General features: G+C 42.5%; 1 pseudogene; it reads left to right on the top strand.

Annotated features, from left to right (window-relative positions):
* Positions 1 to 6,261, top strand: part of LOC127682175 (E3 ubiquitin-protein ligase RBBP6-like) — a 58,697-nt pseudogene extending 52,436 nt beyond the window's left edge.
* Positions 6,262 to 12,264: the final 6,003 nt, after the last annotated feature.

The following is a 12,264-nucleotide window of genomic DNA, read 5'->3' as shown; positions in this document are numbered from 1 at the left end:
AAAGGAATTAACTATGGTGTCTAGAGAAAGGATTGAATCTGCTATCTAACGGAGTGAATCTGCTGAGCTTTAATCATCCCCCTGCACTGAGGCACCAATATGCCAGGTGTGGTCTTAAATATGGAAATATGCTCATGGATTTAATTTATAGTGACCCAGCAAATCCTTTATTCTCTTCCAGTCTGTTTGGTAGAACTGAGTTCCTTCCAACCCAAAAGATTGAGATCCAGAATTTGTCAAATTCAGTGGTTGGATTGGTAACTAGCACAAGGAATCCTTTGCCACAATGTCCTGTGTGCATTATAAATTTTCCTCTATACTCATCTACGACATCATCAAGTTCGATGGGATCCACATCTCCCTGTGCTACTTGAAGAAGCAGATTATAGGGAAGGAAAATCTGAAAGCTGCCAATAGTGATCTGTAAATCATCCACACAGAGACCAAAGAAGAATATACTGATGATAATGTGCTCATTCCTAAATATTCATCTGTGATTGTCAGAAGAATTCCTAGCAGAGATGTTAAGTCCACAAGCAAGACCTATGTTCAACGGAGAACTGAAAAAGGGATGGCACCTAGAAAAGCAATTGATGATTCTTCTGAATCTATTTCTCTGGCCCAGCTTACAAGACTGCCAATCTGGCTGAAGCCAATGCTTCTGAGGAAGACAAAATTAAAGCAATGATGCTGCAATCTGTCCATGACTATGACCCAGTCAATTACATGAAGAAAACTCTGGTAGGTGTGCCACCTCCATCTTACATCTGCCTTTGTTGTGGTAAACCTTGTCATTATATTAAGAATTGCCCAACAAATAGGGATAAGAACTTGGAATCTGGTCACAGGATCAAAAAGTGCAGTGGAATTCCTAGTAGTTTTATGATGGGAATGAAAGATCCTAACATGAAAAATGCAATGGTTATGAATACTGGAAAATATGTAATATCAACTATACATGCAGAGGCCTATACAATTGGAAAGAAAGAGAAACCACCCTTCTTATCAGAGGAACCATCATCTCCTTCAGAAAAAAAAAAAGGTGATCCTATCCCACATGAGCTCTTGTGCCTCATCTGCAAAGACATGACACATGCAGTGCTCATACCCTGCTGTGATAAATGTTTAAGAACAACACTCCTGGAGTCAAAGGAACATATATGTCCAACATGTCAGAAAAATGATGTTTCTCCTGATGATTTATTTGCCAACAAGTTTTTAAGGCAGACTGTGAATAACTTTCAAAATAGAACTGGCTATCCAAAAAGACTAAGAAAACACTTAACCCCACCCATACCCCCAATACTACCACCAAGGCCACTCTTTCAACAGAAGCTGCAGCCTAGGATTAGGTCTTCCATATCAAGACAGCAGGATCCTCTGATTCCAGTGACATCTCCCTCAGGTCACCAAATTCCCTCCATATCTTCATTAACTTCAAATCCATTTTCCTTGTCTCCTTCTGTGTCTGGAAATTCATCTTCTGCCCCAGCTCCAGTACCTGATACAACTGCAATGTATCTACATCTGTCCATTTCAAAAAATCAGATGGATCCTTTCAGGATTCTGATCATAAATCATTACCAGCTGCTGCACTTACATCAGAACATTCAATGCAAGTCTCTTCAATTTTTAATACTGCTCTTATGGAATAAAAGTGCTACCAGGTGCCAATCTTTCCAATTTGTCTAGTGAGAATAAATGCTGATAGTTCAAGTGGTGGTCAACCAAGTTGGGAACATTCCAAAAAGCTCAGGTACCTAATTTTTCAACCACAGCAAATTAGAAGAGGAGAAAGAAGCTGTTATAGAAGTATAAACAGGGGCAAAGACCACAGCAAAGGATCACAGAGGACTCAAGGTCCATTGCTACCAGCAACTCCAGTCTCTGTGCCTGTCCCACCAGCTCCTTTGCATCTCCTTCCTCCCCTTTACCTTCCTCTTTCTCTAGGTGTACCTCATCCACAGTTTTCTCCTCAGATTCCTCCTGGCCAGCCTCCACAAGCAGGATATAGTGTCCTTTCTCCAGGGGTTCCACCAACTCTTGCCAATATAATAGATGTGCAGACTACCCATTCAACTACCATTCCTAGAAAACAAGCAACTCCTTCATACAGAGAAGAATTTTATAGAGAGCAAGGACGACTAAAGGAAGAGTCTAAATCTTCCTATTGTGTGTCATCATATTCAAGAAGTTCATACACTTACTCAGAGTCAATGTGTGGCTCAACATGTTCATGTTCTTGCTCTAGACCCTTCAGCCACTCACATCCTTGCTCCTATTCAAGATCAGCCCCATACTCCAGGAGAAGCAGAGAGAAGATCAGCAATTACTGTTCATGGTCCAGAACTCATGGATACCACCAATCTAGGTCAATGTCACCTCCCTATAGAGGATACCACTATCAGTCCAGAACTCCTCAAGTATTTAGGGGAAAGTCTCCCACTAAATCCACTGTACCTCAAGGTTAAACAGAGTGTGAGTATTCTAATAGATACATAGAAGTTCTACCCACTTATGACATCAAAGACTATTATGGGCAAAGTATAGATTTAGAAACCCATTTGAGAAAGAACACTACCAGGAAAGGGAAAAAAATACCATGAGTGGTATGAGAGGTACTGAAAGATATGCTGTGCGTGTGTGCAGCATAGATTCTCTACACACAGAGAGGTGTATTCTCCAGAGAGACTTTTACCTCTTACTATCAGAAATTCACCCTTTACAAGAGGGCACAGAGAAAACTATGCTGCTGGACAAAGTCATAGAAATTTAGGTGGAAGCTATCCAGAAATGCTTTCAACAAGAGTTAGTCACAATCCAAAAGATAATCCAAAATTGAAAGAGAAGGAGATTGAAAATGTTCTAGGAGACAGCAAAGGAAATTAGCATATGTTGGACATCAGTGGGAGCAGAGGACCTTGGGCCTGAGGTTGTTCAGTGCCCGAATGTTGGTGAATGCCAGAGTGGGAGGATAGGAGAGTGTGGGTGGGGTGAGCACCCTCATAGAGGAAGGGGGAGGGGGGATGGGATAGGGGATTTCTGAAGGAAATACCTGAAAAGAGGAAATCATTTGAAATGAAAAATAAAATCCCAGAATAAAACACAGGAAATGAAGAAAAGAGGAAGAGAGTGAGAGCTTCTTGAATCCAGAGCTACTGGAGACTTCTAAGAAATCCAGGGAATCATCAGGGGTTGATGAGACTAAGACAGATACACTGATTGTTCTCTGAAGCAGAGATGATGCTCTAGCTATTATGAATGAAACAATGGATGCAGAATCTATCCGTTTGAAATCAGTATCTGAAAAAGGCAAGTGAGAAAAGGATAAGCCAAAAGTAAAAATGACAAGACCAAACAGAAAAGAAAGACAATGTTTTAAAACCTTCTAAAGAACTCCAAGAAAAGGTAGACAGAGAGCTTGTAAAATCTCCTTGGTCTGAACGTCCACTCAAAAAAGACAAAGAGGAGGCTACAAAGATTGACTCTGTAAAACCTTCCTCATCTTCTCAGAAGGATGAGAAGGTCACAAGAACCCTGAGAAAAACCCACTCTAAATCTGCAAACAAACACCAGGAGACCAAGCCAGTCAAGAAAGAGAAGGTTAAAAAAAGGACTGTTCCAAAGAAATCAAGTCAGAAAAGCCAGTGAGTAAAGATGACACGTCCAAGAAGCCTGAGAAAAAAATAAACTACTTGATAGCAAGGGAGAGAAACTGAAGAAAGAGTATAGATAAAGATTTTGAGTTGTCTTCAATGAAAAAAGAAGGAACAGAAATAGTGAAACCATCACCAAAGCAGGAAATGGAAGGTAATGATGAAAAGTTGGGAAGCACCCCAGACAAAGATAAGATTATTGCATCATCCACTACCCCAGCCCCACCCCCCAATCAAACTCAACAGAGAAACTAGAAGAAAAATTGGGAATGCAGAAAACACATCTACTACAAAAGAGCCCTCTGAAAAATTGGAGTCAATATCTAGCAAAATCAAACAGGAAAAAGTCAAGGGACAGGTCCTAGGGAAAGTGGCTGGAACCAAAGTTCCTACTCCATTCTTGTAGATTACACCAGTACAAGCTCAAATGGAGGCAGTCCTGTGAGAAAATCTGAAGAAAAGACAGATGCAAAGCCAACAATCATTAAAACTATGGAGGAATGTAATGATAACACAGCTCCTACTGAAGATGTTAGGACTTTGCTTCCTCAGTCCATATGGAATAAAGATGATTTGAATCTGAATAAGAAGACATTCCCCACACAACCTATACAGAGTGTAGGGAAGCCATGGAGTATTATAAAAAAAGTGGTACTACAAAACCATCAGAGAGTTAACTACACTGAGAAAGAAAGTGAGCAGTCTAAGAAAATTCAGAAGCTTCCCAAGGATGCAGCAGGAACTCAGGACCTCCAAGGGCTCTGTGTTCAGTGAGAAGGGGAGGGCCAACGACCGGGCTCACTCAGGGTTGGAGAAGGACAACCCTGACAGGAGGAAGAGCAGTGCCCAGCCAAACAAGGAGAGTACTGGGGTGAACTGAATGACAGCTTGAGTGAACATAGACATCTGAAGAATCTCTCTCAGTCTTCCAAAGAGACCAGGAGTTCAGAGTAACATGAGTCTGTTCGTGATTCCTCAAATAAGACTTTACTCCTGGGAGAGACTAGAAAGAAGACTACAGTAGCAGAGATTATTCCAGTTCCAAATAAAGAGATGAGAGAAGAGAATTAGCAAGAAAAAAAGACTCTCTTCCTTGGAGTAGAGTCTTTATCTTAGCTTAGGGAGGAGAGAGATTTACTTAAAAAGGAAACCGAGTTGAAAAAACGTAATTCTAGTCCCCCGAGAGACAAAAAGCCTCATGGTCATAAAGCCTATGAAACTAAATACCCATGTGAAGAGACGAAGTCTGTAGATAAAAATTCTGGGAAGGAATGGGAGAAGCATCCTGCTGAAGCTCAAAGCAAGAGAATCCAGTGGCCGAAGATTCCCATATATACCTAACCCACCAGACCCTCCCATCGAAAAGGAGCCGGCTGCTGGGCAGATTGAGAAGAGCACCATCGACCCAAAACCCCAGCTGAGGCTTTACTCTGATCTAACTAGAGAGACAGATGAGGCTACTTTTGTACCAGACAATAATGAGAGCAATAGTAAGAGTAATGGGTCTGTGAAGGAAGAAGAAGCTGTTGACAGTATCTCCAAAGTCTTGAAAGAGAAAACAACCACTGAGCCACACAGGATCCCCAATTGAGAAGCTAGAGAAAGGACTGAAGGAGCTGAAGGAGCTAGCAGCCCCATAAAAGGAACAACAATATGAACCAACCAGACCCTACAGAGCTCCCAGGAACCCATGTCTTCAGCTGCATATGTAGCAGAGGATGGCCTTGTTGGACATCAATGAGAGGAGAGGCCCTTGGTCCTGTGAAGACTCCATGCCACAGTGTAAGGGAATGCCAGGGCAGGGAAGTAGGAGTGGGTGAGTTGGTGAGCAGGGGGAGTGGGGATGGGATAGGGGGTTTCGGAGGGGAAATGAGAAAATGGGATAACATTTGAAATGTAAATAAAGAAAATAACTAGTAAAAAAAAAAAAGAGAATAACAAAAATGTAAAAGTGTGCACTATTTGCCCAAAAAGGATGTGCTTATTAAGTACCTGTGTCAAATGTTACTATATATTCTCCAAACATATAATTAAAAGTTTATGTATCTATATAAAAGAGAGAGAGAGAAAAAAACAACAGAGAAAGCAAAAAAGCTTGACTGTGGCAACAGCCAGCCAGCTAGGTGCAGACAGGAGCCAGAGCTAAAGTAGACCCAGTGTTAGCCCAAGTAGAAGCTATTGCCCTTCGAGTAGCAAGACCCGGAGTCACAGCAGCAGTGCCAGCTCAGCAGGAAGCCAAGACAGGAGAGAAGAAAAAGAAGACCAAAAAAAATCACCAGAAGCATAAGAAGCACGCAGGTGCTGATGGTGAAATGGAGAAAAGCCAGAAATATAACACAAGAAGAAGGAGGATGAGGAGGAGGATGAGGAGGAGGAGGAGGATGAGGAGGAGGAGGAGGATGAGGAGGAGGAGGAGGAGGAGGAGGAGGAGGAGGAGGAGGAAGAACAGGAGGAACAGGAGGAGGAGCAGGAGGAAAAGGAGGAGGAGGAGGAGAACAACAACAAAAACAACAACAACAAAAACAACAACAACAACAACAACGACAAAGACAAATACAGGGAGAAAGAGAAATATGACCAAAAAGTGAAATCTGTCACTGTGTGAAGAACGAATATTTTAATTGACTTAATTACTAAGTCATCTGTATTAAATTCTGTTACAGTGCAAAGAGATTTCAGCCTTGTAAATAATAAATTGAAGACCCTGTGCAGACCCTGTGCTGCACTTAAAGTATTTGCCACTTGATTATTTCATTTTTATATCAAAACTTTATAACAAACTTTTATACAGAATTGTGAGTTGTGACCATGGAACATGAGAGGTTTTGTAGGGCCTATTATTTTTTTTTCTTTTTTATATATTTTTTTAATTTTTTTATTCAATATAAATTATTTATATTTCAAATGATTTCCCCTTTTCTAGCCCCCCGCCACTCCCCGAAAGTCCCATAAGCCCCCTTCTCTTCCTCTGCCCTCCCTCCCACCCCTTCCCACTTCCCCGTTCTGGTTTTGCCGAATACTGTTTCACTGAGTCTTTCCAGAACCAGGGGCGACTCCTCCTTTCTTCTTGTATCTCATTTGATGTGTGGATTATGTTTTGGGTATTCCAATTTTCTAGGTTAATAACCAATTATTAGTGAGTGCATACCATGATTCACCTTTTGAGTCTGGGTTACCTCACTTAGTATGATGTTCTCTAGCTCCATCCATTTGCCTAATAATTTCATGAATTCATTGTTTCTAATGGCTGAAAAGTACTCCATTGTGTAGATATACCACATTTTTTGCATCCACTCTTCTGTTGAGGGATACCTGGGTTCTTTCCAGCATCTGGCAATTATAAATAGGGCTGCTATGAACATAGTAGAGCATGTATCCTTATTACATGGTGGGGAATCCTCTGGATATATGCCCAGGAGTGGTATAGCAGGATCTTCTGGAAGTGAGGTGCCCAGTTTTCGGGGGAACCGCCAGACTGATTTCCAGAGTGGTTGTACCAATTTGCAACCCCACCAGCAGTGGAGGAGTGTTCCTCTTTCTCCACACCCTCTCCAACACCAGCTGTCTCCTGAATTTTTAATCTTAGCCATTCTGACTGGTGTAAGATGAAATCTTAGTGTTGTTTTGATTTGCATTTCCCAAATGACTAATAAAGTTGAGCATTTTTTAAGATGCTTCTCCGCCATCCGAAGTTCTTCAGGTGAGAATTCTTTGTTTAACTCTGTACCCCATTTTTAATAGGGTTGTTCGCTTTTCTGGAGTCTAACTTCACGAGTTCTTTATATATATTGGATATTAGCCCTCTTTCTGATGTAGGATTGGTGAAGATCTTTTCCCAATTTGTTGGTTGCCGATCTGTCCTCTTGATGGTGTCCTTTGCCTTACAGAAACTCTGTAACCTTATGAGGTCCCATTTGTCAATTCTTGCTCTTAGAGCATACCCTATTGGTGTTCTGTTCAGAAACTTTCTCCCTGTACCGATGTCCTCAAGGGTCTTCCCCAGTTTCTTTTCTATTAGCTTCAGAGTGTCTGGCTTTATGTGGAGGTCCTTGATCCATTTGGAGTTGAGCTTAGTACAAGGAGACAAGGATGGATCAATTCCCATTCTTCTGCATGCTGACCTCCAGTTGAACCAGCACCATTTGTTGAAAAGGCTATCTTTTTTCCATTGGATGTTTTCAGCCCCTTTGTCAAGGATCAAGTGGCCATAGGTGTGTGGGTTCATTTCTGGATCTTCAATCCTGTTCCATTGATCCTCCTGCCTGTCACTGTACCAATACCATGCAGTTTTTAACACTATTGCTCTGTAGTATTGCTTGAGGTCAGGGATACTGATTCCCCCAGATTTTCTTTTGTTGCTGAGAATATGTCGGTTTTCTATTGTTTCTGTTGCTATTGAAGACCACTTTTTCTCCATAGTGATCAGATTGGAGGCATGGGATTAGTTCTATCTTCTTATATTTGTTGAGGTCTGTCTTGTGACCAATTATATGGTCGATTTTGGAGAAGGTACCATGAGGTTCTGAGAAAAAGTTATATTCTTTTGTTTTAGGATAGAATGTTCTATATATATCTGTTAAATCTAATTGGTCCAAAGCGTCAATTAGTTTCATTGTGTCCCTGTTTAGTTTCTGTTTTCCTGATCGGTCCATTGAGGAAAGTGCAGTGTTGAAGTCACCCACAATTATTGTGTTAGGTGCAATGTGTGCTTTTAGTTTTAATAAAGTTTCTTTTACGAAAGAGGGTGCCCTTGCATTTGGGGCATAGATGTTCAGGATTGACAGTTCTTCTTTTTGTATTTTTCCTTTGACCAGCAAGAAGTGTCCCTCAGGGTCTCTTTTGATGACGTTGGGTTGAAAGTCAATTTTATCTGATATTAAAATGGCTACTCCAGCTTGTTTCCTGAGACCATTTGCTTGTAAAATTGTCTTCCAGCCTTTTACTCTAAGGTAGTGTTTGTCTTTGACCCTGAGGTGTGTTTCCTGTAAGCAGCAAAATGTAGGGTCCTGTTTACGTATCCATTCAGTTAGTCTGTGTCTTTTTATTGGGGCATTAAATCCATTGATGTTAAGAGATATTAAGGAATAGTGATTGTTACTTCCTATCATTTTTGACGTTATTTTTTAAATTTGAATGCTTAACTTCTTTTGGATTTGATGAAAGGTTACTATCTTGCTTTTTCCAGGGTGAAGTTTCCCTCCTTGTATTGGTGTTGTCCTCCTATTATCCTTTTTAGGGCAGGGTTTGTGGATAGATATTGGGTAAACTTGGTTTTGTCATGAAATATCTTAGTTTCTCCATCTATGGTGATTGAGAGTTTTGCTGGATATAGTAGTTTTGGTTGGCATTTGTGTTCTCTTAGAGTTTGCATGAGATCTGCCCAGGACCTTCTAGCCTTCATAGTCTCAGGTGAAAAGTCTGCTGTGATTATGATAGGTCTTCCTTTATATGTTACTTGGCCTTTTTCTCTTACTGCCTTTAATATTCTTTCTTTGTTTAGAACATTTGGTGTTTTGATTATTATGTGACTGGAAGTATTTCTGTTCTGGTCCAGTCTGTTTGGAGTTCTGTAGGCTTCTTGTATATTCATGGGCATCTCTCTCTCATCTCTAGGTTAGGGAAGTTTTCTTCCATAATTTTATTGAAGATATTTGCTGGCCCTTTAAGTTGTAAATCTTCACTCTCATCTATGCCTATAATCCTTAGGTTTGGTCTTCTCATTGTGTCCTGGATTTCCTGGATATTTTTGGTTACAAGCTTTTTGCATTTTGCATTTTCTTTAACTGTTGAGTCCATGGTTTCTATGGAATCTTCAGCATCTGAGATTCTTTCTTCTATCTCTTGTATTCTGTTGTTGATATTTGCATCTCTGTCCCCTGATTTCTTCCCAAGGCTTTCTATCTCCAAAGTTGTCTCCCTTTGAGTTTTCTTAGTTGTTTCTACTTCTGATTTTAGATCCTGGATGGTTTTGCTTAGCTCCTTCACTTGCATGTTTGTGTTTTCCTGTAATTCTTTAAGAGATTTTTGTGTTTCCTCTTTCATGACCTCAGCCTGTTGACCAAAGTTCTCCTGTATTTCTTTAAGAGATTTTTGTGTTTCGTCTTTCATGACCTTAGCCTGTTGACCAAAGTTCTCCTGTATTTCTTTAAGTGTTTTTTTGCATTTCCTCCTTGTTGGCTTTTGTATTCTCCTGGATTTCTTTCAATGATTTTTGTGTTTCCCTTGCAAGGGCTTCTAACTTTTGATCCATTTTCTCCTGAATTTCTTTAAGTATGTCCTTCATGTGTTCCTGTACCAGCATCGTGACCAGTGATTTTAAATCCAAATCTTGTTTTACTGGTGTGATGGGGTATCCAGGACATGTTGGTAGAGGAGAATTGGGTTCAGATGTTGCCATATTGCCTTGATTTCTGTTAGTGACATTCCTGCATTTGCCTTTTGCCATCTAGTTCTCACTGGAGTTAGTCTTGTCAGTGCTGGACTCACCCGTGCAAGCTGCCCCTTCCCAGTTGGCCTCTGGTGCACAGCTTACCTCCTGCACTGCTTGTAGACAGGGTGCTGCTGCCCGGGCTGTTCAGATCCCAAAGCAGGCACCCGAAGGCTCCCGCTGGGGCCCGCTGGATTCACTGGAGCACACTGACTTCTCCCAGCTGGCCGCCCGGAAGCCCAGCTAGCCACTTGCAGGACTTGGAGATGTGGTGCTGCCGCCCAGGCTGATCTGGATCCGGAAGCGGAGAGAGTAGAGCTGAGGGCTTCCGCCTGAGGCCTTGCCCCAGATTGTGTCTGTGGACCAGATGGGGCCCGTGTGCACCCCCAGGGAGTGCCGACGGTGTATGCTGCTGTGACCTCCCCTGTGTTCTGCTCACTCTGCTGGGCAGCCTATCTGCCAACCAGGCTGTTGCACACAAGGTTAGCCTGGCCGCCCAGTCCCTGAGTCCAGGCAAAAGCCTGGGAGGCCAAGGTCCGAGCAAAGTTCCCCTAGGGCTATGACTATTAATTGGGTCCGCCAGGTGACTAGGATGGCGGGCGTGCGCGCCTGCGCTCCCTGAAAGCGCCGGGAGAGTCTGCTGTGCTAACAATCACCTGGGCGGGTTGACTCACAGATGGCCCACCAAGCTGCCCAGTTCTTGTGGTCAGTCCTGTGCCTTTTGGGGCCTAGACCCCCGCTTTGTTAGCCTCAGGCTATGCCTGTTACAGGTCTGCCCACCAGAGCTCTCTGTGATCCTGCAGGCAAAATGGCGGTGGCGTGCACGCAGGCCTGGGCAAAAAACCTCCTGGCTGGGTTGGCACCCCGATGGCCCCCCGACCAGCCCAGGGCCTGGGTGCAGGCCAACGCCCATCGGGCTCAGACCACCGCGGTGTTGGCCTCGGATTATGTTTGTGTACCTCAGTCTGTCCGATCCCTGGAGTACGGAACCAAGATGGATGTACCTCTCCTGACTGGTGGGAGGCCGAGTTCTGAAGTGGCTTCCGTGCAGGAAAGGCACCGCACAACTGCAGCTGCTTGCCGCCCGGCTGGTCAGTGAAGGTCAGTGGTCGTGGGCGCAGGGCCTAACTGGTCCCTGTGTCGCCTTGGTTCCACTGCTGATGGCCCTTCAGCTGGAACAGCCCCTCGGGCCTATTATTTTTAACCACCATAAATTAATTGGGGTGGAGTTTATTGTACTGTGCAATTTTCACATTTGGATTTTTTAATTACCTTCAAATGCTGATATCAATTCAAAAATATCAGCAGAATGATTTGCTAACCTCATTACAGCCCTGTTATGACCCTTTTTGATTACAGTAAAAAGTTTTCAGTAGAAAAGAAAAGAAAAGAAAAGAAAAGAAAAGAAAAGAAAAGAAAAGAAGGTACATAAACACTGATGACATGAGATTGTCTGATCAGAGACATAAATAAGGTAAATTCAAGTTCATGTAAAAGTAACACCGGTGAACTAAGCACCCTGATAGCATGCTAACAACAATAGATTATGTTTAAAACATTCAAAGAAAATTAAATAACAAGCAAAAATTCTTGAGGTAAAACTGAGAGAAACAATAAATAAAATTTAATGAACTTAAATTAACCAAGTAGGGAACTAGTCATTGACCCAGGGAAGAAATGAGGCAAAGAAATATGGAAAAAAAGAGGAAGAGCAGGGAAATAAACCTTGAAAGAATCACACTTCTATATTAATAAGTGACTGATTTTTCAGAGTAGAATTGAGAGTAGTCACCATCATTGTTCACAGAGGAAACACGATGCTGTTGAGGAACATTGAAAACACTCATCTTTCCAGCCCCAACCTAACTCTAGAACCTAGAAAAGCAGAGGGAAATGTCAAAGCTCTTCCCTTTCCTTCCCTTCCCTTCCCTTCCCTTCCCTTCCCTTCCCTTCCGTTCCCTTCCCTTCCCTTCCTTTCCCTTCCCTCCCCTTCCCTCCCCTTCCCTCCCTTACCCTCCCCTTTCCTTCCCTGCCCTCCCCTCCCTTCTCTTCTCTCTTTCTTCTGCCTCCTCTCCCTTCTCCCTCTCTGTCTCTGGGGATAGCTTTGAGATGGGGGCCCCATATCTCAGGCTGGCCTCTGATTTGCTAAGTAGCTGTAGATGACCTTAAACTTATTATTCT

This window comes from Apodemus sylvaticus, chromosome 1 (assembly GCF_947179515.1).
Source record: "Apodemus sylvaticus chromosome 1, mApoSyl1.1, whole genome shotgun sequence".
Lineage (NCBI taxonomy): Eukaryota > Metazoa > Chordata > Mammalia > Rodentia > Muridae > Apodemus > Apodemus sylvaticus.
This window is presented reverse-complemented; position numbering and strand designations above follow the sequence as displayed.